Source organism: Chrysochloris asiatica, unplaced genomic scaffold (assembly GCF_000296735.1).
Source record: "Chrysochloris asiatica unplaced genomic scaffold, ChrAsi1.0 scaffold00017, whole genome shotgun sequence".
Taxonomy (NCBI): Eukaryota; Metazoa; Chordata; class Mammalia; order Afrosoricida; family Chrysochloridae; genus Chrysochloris; species Chrysochloris asiatica.
Genome location: NW_006408535.1, coordinates 6,343,114 through 6,357,366, shown reverse-complemented (window position 1 = coordinate 6,357,366; position 14,253 = coordinate 6,343,114). Strand labels below are relative to the sequence as shown.

At 41.1% G+C, this 14,253-nt stretch overlaps 1 pseudogene; it reads left to right on the top strand.

Annotated features, from left to right (window-relative positions):
* Positions 1–4,800: 4,800 nt before the first annotated feature.
* LOC102831549 lies at positions 4,801–5,786 on the top strand (annotated as a pseudogene).
* The last annotated feature ends 8,467 nt before the right edge of the window (positions 5,787–14,253 follow it).

Genomic DNA, 14,253 nt, shown 5'->3' with positions numbered 1-14,253 from the left:
AGACAAACCTCTGAACTCTAGTTGACTAACAGATTTCTCTTGCTTCTCAGTCTCTATTTAAACTTGAAGTTTATACTGAAAGCTTTAAAAGCTAGTTTATTCCCATGGTTTTAATTCTTACAATGGCTGAAATAACTCTGTAACCCTTATCCTTTAATATGTTATGTAATAAATGTACATTGTTGTTAAGTGCCATCAGGTTGGTCCTGACTCCTAGTGATACTGTATAGGGTTTCCGAGGAGCAGTTGAAGTACCAACCTTGTGGTTCAAACTGACCTTGTGGTCATTGCTTTCCCTGCAGTGCCATATCAGGATTCCATAAACATACATTTATAATCAGTCCAAATTATACACTTAAAATCAGTGTCTGTAAATAAAATAATGTCTTATTGGGAGTTACTGTGAAATGAACAGCAGATAATCTGTAACTGTGAAGGCTTTATGTCATGTATTTGCACTACATTCATAAAAGTGTGCAAGGCCTTTGACTTCAGCTTAACCAGAATACTATCATGTTTCCTTGAGTACAGCAAACTGGCTTTAGGTATTAATGGAATCCGTGTAAAATGTTAATCACACAAATCCAAAGTACTTGTGTTTAGTTTGAAAAACATTAAAATAATTGTTGTTGGTAAGTGCCAATGAGTCAGTTATGACTCATAAACTTCGTATAGGATTTCTAAGAATGACCGATGGGTTTGAAATGATGAACTGAGGTTAGCAGTCTAGTGCTTATCCTATAGCACCACACCAGGACTCCATACAACCAAATAAGAACAAATCAAATAACAGAGAGTAGTTTAGGATGAATAAATAGTACAACGTCCCCCAACTATATTTTCCAAATCATTTTCTCTTTTAACTGTTTTTCCTTATTTAATTTTGATGTTTCTAGAATTTTAAAAGATACATTGTACTTCTTATTCTTGTTATCAACTTGGTTTATTAAATTCACTAACAGAGCAGTTCCTTCAAATGGAAGGCTAGGACTTAACAGCGCTTATACTGTTCCCACCCTTACATTCTTTTCTGCTCCATGTTTGAATTAGCCAAATTAAAATTCTGGTGGTGCAGTGGGCTAACCATTGCATTGCTAGCCAAAGGGTTAGTTTTGTGAACACTCTAGCCACTGTGTCAGTGTGCTTCTGAATAGATTTACAGCCTGGGAAATCCTGCGTAGCAGTTCTACTCTGTCCTTATAGGGTCTATGATGCAGAATTAACTTGTTGGCAGTGGGCTAGGTTTTTCATTTTATTGTGATTTATTTCACCTTCCCCCCTCCTCTATTATATTAATTTCCTTCATTCTGTTAGCTATACATTTATATTTTTAAGGTTGCTAACTATGCTTATAAGTATAACCCATATTCCATATTTCAGCTTTGGTTCATCTAAAATTTGAAAATTAATAAATAGCATTTACATCATTATCATAATTTTGTTGTTCACTATCAGATCAAATCATGTACTAAGTTTGTATTTCCTTAAATCCCAGTATCATAATTTCTGGGTTACTCAGAAGCGAGTGTTCTTAAAGGTCAAATGAATCATTCATTTACTCTTCCCTTTCTTCCCCCAATTACCAGTTGTTGTTGTTGAGTGCCATCGAGTCGATTCCAACTTACAGTGACCCCGTTTAGGGTTTTTAAGAGCAACTGGTGGGTTTGAACTGCTGACGTTGTGGTTGGCAGCACTGCAGCGCCACACCCTGGTGGGGCTCATTTACCAATGTTGTTGTTAAGTGCCGTCGAGTCGGTTCCGACCCATAGCGACCCTGTACAGGGTTTCCGAGGGTGTAAATCTTTACGGGAGTAGAAAGCCTCATCTTTCTCCCGCGGAGCGGCTGGTAGTTTCGAACTGCTGACCTTAAGGTTCGCAGCCCGATTTGTAACCACTACGCTACCAGAGCTCCTTCATTTACCAATAGTAATTTAAAATATTGATACATTTTCATTTGCATTTTGTTGTTAGTTGCCATCTTACAGTCCACCTCATGGAGACCCCATGTGGGTTCAGCACTCAACTATTTGCTGAAAGATTGTCATTTCAAATCCATCCAGAGGTGATGATATGCTTTTGAAGGTCTCAGTTTTAAAAGCTCCATGGAACGGTTTACTTTGCATGTGGTTCCTGTGAGTTTGTATTATACAAATAAATATACAATCGTCCCTCTCAGTCTTCTAACTTGCTTTTACCCCCTTTGTATTATTTGCCTTTATTGTGTTCTGATTTTTTTTTTTTCCTTTTATAACTTTCCTATTGGGTTCATTTTTTAGTTAAGAGATTTTTCTCTTAGAGGCCTCTGTCTTCCTGTCACAAACCAGCGTGCTAACTCTCTCAGTTTGTAAACAGTTTCTATTTTTACTAATTTCTTGGAATGACTCCACTGTTTCATGTATACTCTGTTTTCAACTTTTAAAATTTAAGCCCCTTATTTTGTTAGAATTGATTCTCAAGTAATTGATAAGAAAGGTTGAATGGAAATGTAAAATTCTTGAATATTTGCATATATGAAAATGTCAGTCATCTCCTCCTCCATTTTTGTTTGTTCGTTTATCTGGGTATAGAAGTCTATGATCAAGAAACAATAGTAATGAAGGAAGAAGTCCAAGCTGCACTCAAGGCATTGATGAAAAACAGAAAATTCCTCACAACCGAACCAATAAATAACATCATAAATGGAGAAAAGATTGAGCTTGTCAAATATTTCATTTTGCTTGGATCCACTTTCAACACTCATAGAAACAGCAGTCAAGAAATCAAACAATGGATTTGCATTAGGCCAATGATTGCAGTTCAAACTGACCTTGCGATTCAGTGCATCATCCCACAGCACCACACCAGGACTCCATTATTCTGTATGTTGTTGTTGTTAAGTACCATGGAGTCGGTTCCGACTCATAGTGACCCTGCACAGGGTTTCTGAGGCTGTAAATCTTCACGGGAGCAGAAAGCCTCATCTTTCTCCCATGGAATTGCTGTCTGCAAATGATCTCCCTATTTTCACACTCACACCTCAGTTCTGGCTCAGATACAAGCTTCAGGTTCTATCAGGTAGGCTGGCTCCCAGCCTCTGGAAACAGATTCTATGTTGTGGCTTTATCTACCTAGTTAATCCTCCATCTTAATCCCAACTGCTCCTCCTGTCCTTCCAGACATTTTGAAGTGACCTCTTTCATTTTCTTCATTGTTGTGGGGTTTGTTTTTCTTGACTTTCTGTTAATTTCAGTGGGACCTCAAAAGGGTTAAGTGCATGTATTTAGTCAGCTATATTGAAGGTTGCATTTTAAAATAAAATTGTGTTACCCTTGTAATCATTTGAATTGATAGTTAAATAGATAAGTCAAAGTTCAGAATGTTAACTAAGCATTATTTTGGAGTGATAGCCACTAGGCTTGGTTATTTCAAGGAAAAATTTTTTAATGTATACTAGCTCTAGGTCTTAGATACTAGATATATTTTGATTTTATAATTTAAAAATTGTTAAGTGCCATTGAGTCATTTCCAACTCATACTGTCCTCTCTCATACTTGGGACATATTGTCAGGAGGGACAAGTCACTGGAGAAGGAGATCATGTTTGGTAAGGTGGAGGGTCAGAGAAAAAGAGGAAGACCCCCAAAGAGATGGATTGGCCAAGTGGCAGCATCGATGGACTCAAGCATGGCAACAGTAGTGAGGTTGGCCCAGGATCGGGCAGTATTTCGTTCTGCTGTGCATAAGGTCGCTAAGAGTCGGTACCGACTCAATGGCACCTAACAACAACAACAGTGACCTCTGTATAGAGTTTCCAAGGCTTTCAAGCTTTGCAGGGGCAGAAAGTCTCATCTTTCTCCATGAAGTGACTGGTAGATTCAGAAAAGTAGTAAATGCCCTTCAAGAAATTTTAGAAAATGATCAAAAGTAGTAAAGAAAAAAATTGTAGAAATCATCTGGGCCTATCACCAAAACACAATCACTGTTTACATTATGTTGTATTCCCTTCACACCTTTTCTATGCATGAGAATGTCTTATAAAGATTATGTGTGGCTGTTACAATAGCCTTTTCATAGGCTTAATCACCTAACATCATTTTTTATTATATATAGTCTTTGCTGACTTCATTTTTAATGATTGTATAACTTTCCATTCTGTATAGATTATTGGACTGTTCTTTTTGTAAATACTTAAATGGTTTTCTTTTTAAAATATATGTATGATAGTGTTATATGCCACCACTCATTTGTTAGTTTGTTGTTCTGTGGTGGCTTCCATGTGATGCTGTGCTATACCACTGATATATCAAATATCAGTAGGGTCACCAATGGTGGACAGTTTTCAGTGGAGCTTCCAGATTACAACTAGGAAGAAATACCAGTAATATACTTATGAAAATACTGGTCAGTGAAAACCTATGAACAGTAATGAAACACTGATACAGTGCCAGAAGATGAACCACTCAGGTTGGAAGACACTCAAAATATGACTGGGGACAAGCTACCTCCTGAAAGTTGAGTTGGCTTTCATACTGTTGCTGGTATAATGCTTTCAGAACCATCAGTTAATAATGTGGCATGACTTAATGTGAAGAAACTGGAATGTGAAATGATGTATGTTATCATACATCACACAGAAAAATTGGAAGTTATCAAACTTTAATGGAACTTTCAGTTTTTCTGCTTTTCGGCTGATCCCATCTCTCCTTCTCACCCCTGGACATCTTTCTCTCTCAAGCCCACATCTGGCCCGCTTTCCGTGCGCAGGGTAGCGCGGGCTGCAGCGACGGGAGCCCTCGAGGGTCATGACAGCTACGGCAGTGGCGGCCCCCGAAACAGGGCTGGCCGGGAATGGGGAGGGTTCGAAGAAAATATCCAGGTGGAGGCTCAGCTGTGATTGGCATGGAGAATATGGATGATACCTCAGGCTCCAACTTTGAGAGTATGGGTGAGCTGCATCAGCGCCTGCGTTGAGGAAGAAGTAGAGGAGAAGATGGAGAATTCCTAGGCATGAAGGGCTTTAAGGGACAGCTGAGCCGGCAGGTGGCTGATCAGCTGTGGCAGGCAGGGAAGCGACAAGTCTCCAGGGCCTTCAGTTTGTATGCCAACATTGACATCCTGAGACTTTACTTTGATGTGCAGCTTGCCCAGGTGCGAAGCAGGCTCTTGGAGTCCATGATTCCTATCAAGATGGTCAACTTCCCTCAGAAAATTGCAGGTGAACTCTATGGACCTCTCATGCTGGTTTTCACGCTGGTAGCTATCCTCCTCCACGGAATGAAGACGTCTGACCCCATTATTAAGGAGGGCACTCTGATGGGCACAGCCATTGGCACCTGCTTTGGCTACTGGCTGGGCATCTCGTCCTTCATTTACTTCCTCGCCTACCTGTGCAACGTCCAGATCACCATGCTCCAGATGCTGGCACTGCTAGGTTATGGCCTGTTTGGACACTGCATTGTCCTTTTCATCACCTATAACATCCACCTCCATGCCGTCTTCTACCTCTTCTGGCTGTTGGAAGGGCTGTCCACACTGCGTATGGTGTTGGTGTCACGGACTGTGGGGCCCACACAGTGGTTGCTCCTTTGTGGCACCCTGGCTGCCCTGCACATGCTCTTCCTGCTCTATCTGCATTTTGCCTACCACAAGGTGGTAGAGGGGATCCTGGACACACTGGAGGGCCCCAACATCCCACCCATGCAGAGAGTCCCACGAGACATCTCCGCTGCGCTCTCAGCTGCTAGACTTTCCGCCACCATGCTCAACGCCACCGCCAAAGTTGTTGCGATGACCTTACAATCACACTGACCCCAACTGAAACCCGTCGCCAGCCCCCTCTCCCCCAGCTGCAGAGTGGAGGAAGATTAAAGGACAGTAGTGATGACATGTGTCTCTTTGATGGGGTCTCCAGCTGCCACAGAGCTATAGCTGCTTAAGCACTTCCTTGCTGTCTGCCAGGGCTCCTGACCTCCTGACTAGGACTGCAGGCTCTGCAGCCAGTGCAAAAAAATGGGTCAGCTCCTCTGAGGGCACCTACCCCTTCCTTCCTCTTTTTCTTATATTGTCTTGCTAAGTATAGACTTGGTAATTAAAATATTGATTGAAGTCTGGAACTGCAGCTACCATTCCAGTGGTCCTGCCTACTACTCAACTTCCTGTCCACACAGTTGTGTTGTCAGCAGTGGTAAAATGGCACCTGTTCCCTTCTGTATCCCCTCAACCCCGGCAGGACAAAGGTGGGACAGGCCATCATACAGAGGAGGCAATGCTGAATGTGGAACGTGCCCCTGAGGGCAGGAGACACTGACTGAGCCCCGGAGCACCAGGAGGATTCAAGCACAGAAGCAGAACGCTGATGGAAGAGTGCACCAACACTCTTGGAAGTCAATGAATGGAGCGATGACAATGGAACAAAAACTTCCTAACCAGACCCTATGTGATTACAAGGCCTATTTATGTACCTGGGTCATTCTATAGGGATACTTTTCCTGTGGGAGCTCACATTTGAAGCCAAACTTGGGTTTGCCTTCGTTATACTAAAGTTAAAAAAAACAAAGATTTTAAAAAACAAAACAAAACAAAAATTTAAATGGAACTTTCAAACATCTATACCCTAGTCACTGTTGTTAAGTACCTTCGAGTAGGTTCTGACTCATAGTGTTCCTGTAAAGGGTTTCCAAGGAGTGATTGGTGAATTTGAACCACCAACCTTGTGGTTCAGTGCATTATCCCACAGCACGACACCAGGATCTTAGGCATTAACACAAATGTTCCAGTACTGGCAATTTTGAATTAGACAAGCATATGGTCTGCTGTGCTAGGAATAACACATTGAAGAGGAATGGTGTCACACAGATCTATCATGAAGTACAATGCTATCAGTGATAGGATACTACCCATATGCCTACAAGGAAGACCAGTTAATATGATTCTTATTCAAATTTATGCACCAACCCTTAATACCAAAGATGAAATTGAATTCTATCAAGGTTTGCAGTCTGCAATTGATCAAACATGCAATCAAGCCTCATTGATAATTACTGGTGATTGGAACACAAAAGTTAGAAACGAAGAGCCAGTTGGAAAATAGGGTTGTGGTACAATGAATTTACTTAATATGACTATTCCATTCAGGCTGTATAACTCTCACTTATGGGACTCTAACCTGCTAGTGTTAAAGGGAGCCAGCTCAGAAGCAGAAACAGACAATACCAGGACCACCACAAAAGAAGAGGTGTGGAGAAGCAGCAGTGGCAGCAGCAGATGCGGTGGCACACAGAGTAGGGAGAGAGCTTCCTGGCTCTTGGACAGGAGGCTGGCTTCCAGAACTGGGTGCCCTTTGGGCATTTATCTGCAATAGTAAGGGAACTTGTAACAGTTGTCTGAGCAGGGCAGAGGACAAGAGACCACAGACAGGTCAAGAATAAGAGTGAAGCGTGCCTGCAGTATGGCTGAAGTGTTTCTGATCCTGAATTGTACCCCATTACCTTCCCTAAGAAACCCCACAATTGTAAGTATTGTCGGTGAGTTCTACATGGTCATTGCAACGTATTATGGAACCCAGCGGAAAAGTAGAGTATCATGAGACAGATGGTTGATGTCCAGAAGGGGCAAAAGAAGGTTGGAGAATGCAGGTATATCTGATCTCTGCCTTATGTAGGAATCAGCCTTGTGCTGATGTGGAGTTTGTCATTCCTCTTTGTGAAGTCGAAGTTCAGACACCATCTCCATGCCATTTTACTTATTTATTTATTTATTTTAATTTAAGCATATAAGATGCTTTATTTTGGGTTATGTGATAGTTTACATGGGAGAACATTAGCTTCACATTAATCCCATCATATATTGTTTTCTTGCTATAGTTACAATCCCCTGCATGCATCATACACCAACCACAGGGTATACTCTGCAAGCCTGCCCCCCCCAGTCATCAGCACACAGGCCCTCTCCCTCTCTGGGTCCAAAGTCCCTAGCCGCTCCTTCTCTCCGCATCATCATCTCTGCCTCCATCTCTGGTGTCACTGCTTCTCTGGGTAGGGTCCTGCTCTCCGCTCTTCTCCCTTGATGGTCCCAAAGACCTCCACCCCTAGTCTGCAAAGTTAGTCACTCCCCTCCCTTTGCTACAAAACATCTGCCTTTACATTTCCAGCCCTTACAATTAGCCCTAATAACAATTATTCACCATTGTATCACAAGAGACCTAACTGCATCTCCTTTCATCAGCCCCGCCTAGACAGATTGGATACTACTCAGTGGAGATTCTACCTTGTTCCATCCCCTCTGGATCTAGGTTCCCTCTTGAAAGCTTGTAAACTAGTCACTTCTTGCCTCTGTAACCCCCTTTCCCCATTTTGGATAGCCAATGTCCAAGTTGCCCAACCCTGTCCTCTCCTGGTGTAGAGGGGGTGGGAGTGATCCTCCTTGTGAAGATTTGTTCCCTCTTTTGAGCTTCTGTTTCTATAGGTGTCAGTCAAATTCATCAAATTGTATCAGATTATTCTTTTTTTCCTCTTCTTTCTTCTTCTGGTTGAGCTCTGATCATCTAGCCATTAAAGCCAGGTCAGGTGGGTATTATCTGCAAGTGTGGGTGTACTTATGCATGTGCCCACTCTTGCTATCAGCTGGATGCTTCACTTCCCACTCTAGTCCTCTGTGGCTATGTCACTGACTCTGGGCCCAAGAGTCCCCAGGTCTTGCCATACTGCTGGCCAGCCAGGTCTCCAGCCAGGTTCACAGGAGTCTATTGAATGTTGTAGGGCTTGGCACGCAGCTTCATTGCTGCTTTTCCCTTACTTCCCCATATCGATGACGAATGTGGTCACCAGTCAGAGTGTGTATTCCCATTAGGTTTTAGTCTTTGAAGCAGGTTTGCCCTGTGGGGACCTGACCACTTGCCTTGATGTCTCCTGGGTGAGCCACTTGTTTGTTCTTGTAGTAATCAGTTGATCTGCCTGTATTGTTCTCTATTTTTCCTGTCAGTCTTTCTTTCAAGAAGTATCTTTTGTTCTTCTGTCCGCTTCAGGCTGGTCTGCTTGTCCTTTCAAGTGGAAATTTCCCCTCAGAAGATTCTGGATGCTGTTTAGGAATCCACCTATGGCCTTGCATAATACCGAGACTCTGCAGGAAGCCTCCTTCACTGGACACGTTGTAGCCCCATTTTAGGTATTCCAATCAGTTATAGTCAGAAGACAGACTTACAAGCTTTCTATGGTGATATTTCTGACTATTCCTTTCTCTCCCCCTCCAGTGTCTATTTTATAGTGGTGTTCCAGGGAAACCAAGATTCAAAAGACAGCCAAGCATCTTAACATTGTTTCCCTCCTGTTCCCCATGCCAACCATGCCTCAATCATTGTATCCCAGAGCCCTGTTGTTCCAGAGTTGTGCATGTATCATTATTTGCCTCTGTCCCACTTCAGCTTCGCGTTCATCCTATCATATTACATTTCATTGCAATGAATACAATCCCCTCCATGCATCATCTAATAACCAAAGGATACACCCCATAGGCCCGGCCCCTCCTGTGTTCCTAGCCACTCCATCTGTCATTATCTCTGTCTCCATGCCTGGCCTCACTGCCTCTTTCCGTTCTTCTCACTTGATGGTCCCAGGAACCTCCGCTTCTAGGCTGCAAAATCAATCAATCTCCTCCTTTTGCCAAAACAAAAACAAAAACAAAAGCAAAAACTGTCTCTACATTTCTGACCTTCACAGTCAGTCCTGATGGCATGTAGTCACTGTTGTACCACAAGCGTCTTATCCCCATTTCCTTTTGTCAGCCCGGTCCCAACAGATTGGAAATCATTCAGTGGAGGTTCTGCCTACCCCTGCCCCATCTAGAACTAGGCTCCCTCTTGAAAGCTTGTAAGCCAGTCACTTCTTGCCTTTATAGCCTCACCCCCACCCCCATTTTGACTCTGGGCAATTTCCAGCTCCCCTCAAGGTATTCAGTCAGTTAAATGCTGAAGACGGGCTTACATATTCTCTGTTGTGACTGTTCCTGGCTATTTCACACACACACCACCCCCCCAAGCGTCTATTTCACAATGGTAGGCAAGGGAAATCAAGATTCAAAAGATAGCCAAGCATCCTAACATTATTCACCTTTTATCCCCTTTCAGGCCATGCCTCTATCTCTGTATCCTGAAGCCCTGTTATTCCAAGGTTGTGCATACATCATCATTAACCTCTATTCCATCTAGCCCATGTGAACCTGCCCAATCGTTCTCCTGTCCACATTGTTCTATTTCCCCTCCCCCTTCTTGTGTATTGCCGCCTCTCCACCCAGCACCCAGGCTCTCCTGTGTCTATTCCCTACCCTGTGCTCTTTCTTCCCCTCCCTCCCCTCCTCTCATCTTGTACATCCTGGTGTTAAGCAATTATATATAGAGAATTTTTTTTTCCCTATTGGGTGGGTTATTTTTTCAGTCCTTTACAATGATGGTCTTATGCAGTATTTCTCCTTTTGTGACAATTTCACTCAGCATACTGTCCTCAAGGTTCATCCACGTTATGCAATGGCTTGCAGCTTCCTTGTTTTTCTTCAAAGTAGCATAGTAGTCCATTGTGTGCATGTACCACAGTTTGTTTATCCATTTTTTTGCTATTGTAAATAGTGCTGCTATGAACATTGGTGTGCATATATCTACTCATGTTATGGCTCGTATTTCTTGTGGGTAAATACCAAGTAGAGGAACTGCTGAGTCATAAGGTATTTATATTTTCAACCTTCTGAGGAAGCGCCATATTGCTTTCCAGAGTGGTCGGACCATTTTGCAATACCACCAACATTGTAAGAGTGTCCCAGTCTTTCAGCATCCTTGCCAGTATTTGTTGTCCTCTGCTTTTCTGATCTTTGCTGTTATTGCTGGAGTGAGATAATATCTCATTGTTGTTTTGATTTGCATTTCTCTGATGGCTAGTGATCATGAACATTTCTTCATGTGTTTGTTGGCTACCCAGGTCTCCTCCTTGGTGAAGTGTCTGTTCATGTCCTGTGCCCATTTTTTAAATTGGGTTATTTATCTTTTTCTTGTAGAGGTGTTGTAGTTTCCTATATATTTTAGAAATGATTCCCTTCTCTTATGTGTCATTGCAAAAGATTTTTTTCCATTCTGTGGGTTTCCTTTTTATTCTTGGTGAAGTCTTTTGTTGCACAGAAGTTTTTAATTTTTAGTATGTCCCACTCACCTATTTAGTTTACTTTTGTTTGTGTACTTTTTAAAATGTTTGGTAGTTTGTATATGCCCTGAATTAGCACCCTCACATTTGTCCCTATTTTTTCATTGATGACCTTCATAATTTTGAGATTCACATTTAGATCTTTAATCCATGCAAGGTTCATTTTTGTATATGGTGTGAGGCAAAGGGTCTTGTTTCATTCTTTTGCATATTGCTTTCCAGTTCTGCCAGAACCATTTGTTAAATAAACTATCTCCTCCCCATGCAATATGCCTAGGCACTTTGTGGAAAATCATTTGGCTGTATTTGGATGGGTTAATTTCTGGATTCTCGATTCTGTTCCATTGATCAATTTATCTTTCTTTCATTGTACCAGTACCAGGTTGTTTTGACCACTGTGGCCATGTAGTAAATTTTGAAATCGGGGCATGAGAAACCTCCAACCTTGTTCTTCTTCTTAAGCAGTGCTCTGCTTATTCTGGGTCTCTTTCCTTTCCATATGAAGTTAGTAATTGTCATTTCCATCTCTTTGAAGACTGTTGTTGGAATCTGGATTGGGATTGCATTGTATGTGTAAATTGCTTTAAGCAGTACTGATATTTTCACAATGTTGAGTCTTCCTATCCATGAACATGGAATATTCTTCCACTTCTGTAGATCTCTTTTGGTTTCTTGTAGTAGGGTTTTGTAATTTTCTTTGTATAAGTAAGTCTTTTGTTTCTCTGGTGATGTTTATTCCTAAATATTTCATCATTTGGGTGGCTATTATGAATGGTATTGTTTGCCTAATGTCCTTTTCAGCACTATAGTTGTTGCTATAGAGAAATCCAACTGATTTTTTGTATGTTGATTGTATATCCTGCCACTTTGCTGAATCTTCCAATGAGGTCTAGTAGTTTTTTTTACTGAGTCTTTGGGATTTTCTATGTATAAGATCATATCATCTGCAAATAAAGAGAGTTTTACTTCCTCTTTGCCAATTTGGATGCCCTTAATTTCTCTATCTTGCTGTATAGCTCTGGCAAAAACTTCCAGCACAATATTTGAATAAGAGTGGTGACAAAGGGCATCCTTATCTGGTTCCTGTTCACAGAGGGAAGGCTTTCAGTTTCTCTCCATTTAGAGTAATGTATTCTGTTGGTTTTGTATATACATTATTGATTATGTTGAGGAATATCCCTTTAATTCCTACTTTCTTGAGTGTTTTCATCAGGAATGGATGTTGAATTTTGTCAAATGACTTTTCTGCATCAATAGATATGATCATGTGATTCTTTTCCTTTTTCTTATTTATATGAAATGGATGAAGGAGCTCTGGTAGTGTAGTGGGTATGAATTGGGCTGCAAGCCGCAAGGTCAGCAGTTCAAAACTACCAGTGGTTCCATGGGAGAAAGATGAGGCGGTCTGCTCCCGTAAAGATTTACAGCCTCGGAAACCCTGTGTAGGGTTGCTATGAGTCGGAACTGACTCCACAGCACATAACAACAACAACAACAACATATGATGGATTATGCTGATTGTTTTTCTAATGTTGAACCATCCTTGCATCCCTTTTATGAAACCGACTTGATCATGATGTATAATTTTTTTGATGTGCTGTTGGATTCTGTTGGCTAGGATTTTGTTGAGAATTTTTGTGTCTATGTTCATGAGGGATATCGGGCCATAGTTTTCTATTTTAGTGATGTCCTTCCCTGGTTTTGGTTCATGCTTGCTTCATAAAAAGTATTAGGGAGTTTTCCATCCTCTTCTATATTCTGGAATAATTCGAGTAGAATTGGTGAGAGTTCTTCTTTCCTGAATGTTTGGTAGAATTCACCAGTGAAGACTTCTGGGCCTGGACTTCTTTTGTTTGGGAGCTTTTAGATGACCTGATCAATTTCTTCTTTTGTTATGGGTTTGTTCAAGCTTTCTACTTCATTCTGAGTAAATTTAAGTAGGTCATGTTTTTCTAGAAATGTATCCATCTCTTCTAGGTTTTCAAATTTGTTGGAGTACAACTCTTCTGTTATTATCCTTTTGATTTTGTTTGGTTCTGTTGTGACATCGCCCATGTGGTTTTTAATGCTAGTTATTTGTGTCCTCTCCCTCTTTTGTTAGTTTTACCAATGGTTTGTTAATTTTATTAATCCTTTCAAAGAACCAGCTTCTTGTCCTGTTGATTTTTTCTAGACTGTAGCTTCCCTCTGCTGGTCTGTTTCCAATTGTTGGAGATGCTGCGTTAATGTATTAATTTTGGTTCTTTCCTCTTTTTGGATGTGTGCATTTATCCCAATAAATTGTCCTCTCAGCACTGCTTTTGCCATGTCCCAAAGATTTTGGTATGTTGTGTTTTCATTCTTGTTTGTTTCTAGGAACTTTGTGAATTCATGTTTAATTTCTTCTTTTACCCAGTCATTTTTCAGCAGGGTATTGTTCAGTTTCCATGTATTCGACATTATTTCCTTGGTCTTCTTATTGCTGATTTCTAGTTTTATAGCATTGTGGTCTGAGAAGATGCTCCGTAGAATTTTGATGTTTGCAAATTTATGGAGGCTTGCTCTGTGACCTAACACATAATCAATTCTGGAAAATGATCCATGTGCACTGGAGAAGACTGTATATTATGCTGTTGTTGGATTGAATGCTCTGTGTACATCTATGAGGTCAAGTTGGTTGACTGTGTTGTTTAGTTCCTCTGTAACTGTCAAGTTTCTTTCTGGTTCTTCTGTACCTTTTTGAAAGTGGCGTATTAAAATCTCCCACTATAATTGTAGATTTATCTGTTTCTTTCTTCAATTCTAGTTAGGTTTGCTTCATGTATCTTTGTGCTTTTTCATTGGGAGCATAAATATTTATTATGTTTATGTCATCTTTCTCAATTGACCCTTTGATCATGAGATAGTGTCCTTCTTTGTCTCTTATGCTGGTTTTTATCTTGAAGTTTTCTTTGTTGGAGATTAGTATTGCCATTCCTGCTTGTTTATTGTTACAGTTAGCTTGAAAAATTTTTTTCCATCCTTTAACTTTTAGTCTGTTTTGGTCTTTGTGTGTAAGGTGTGTCTCTTGCAGGCAGCATATTGAAGGGTCTTGTTTTCTTATCCATTCTGCCACT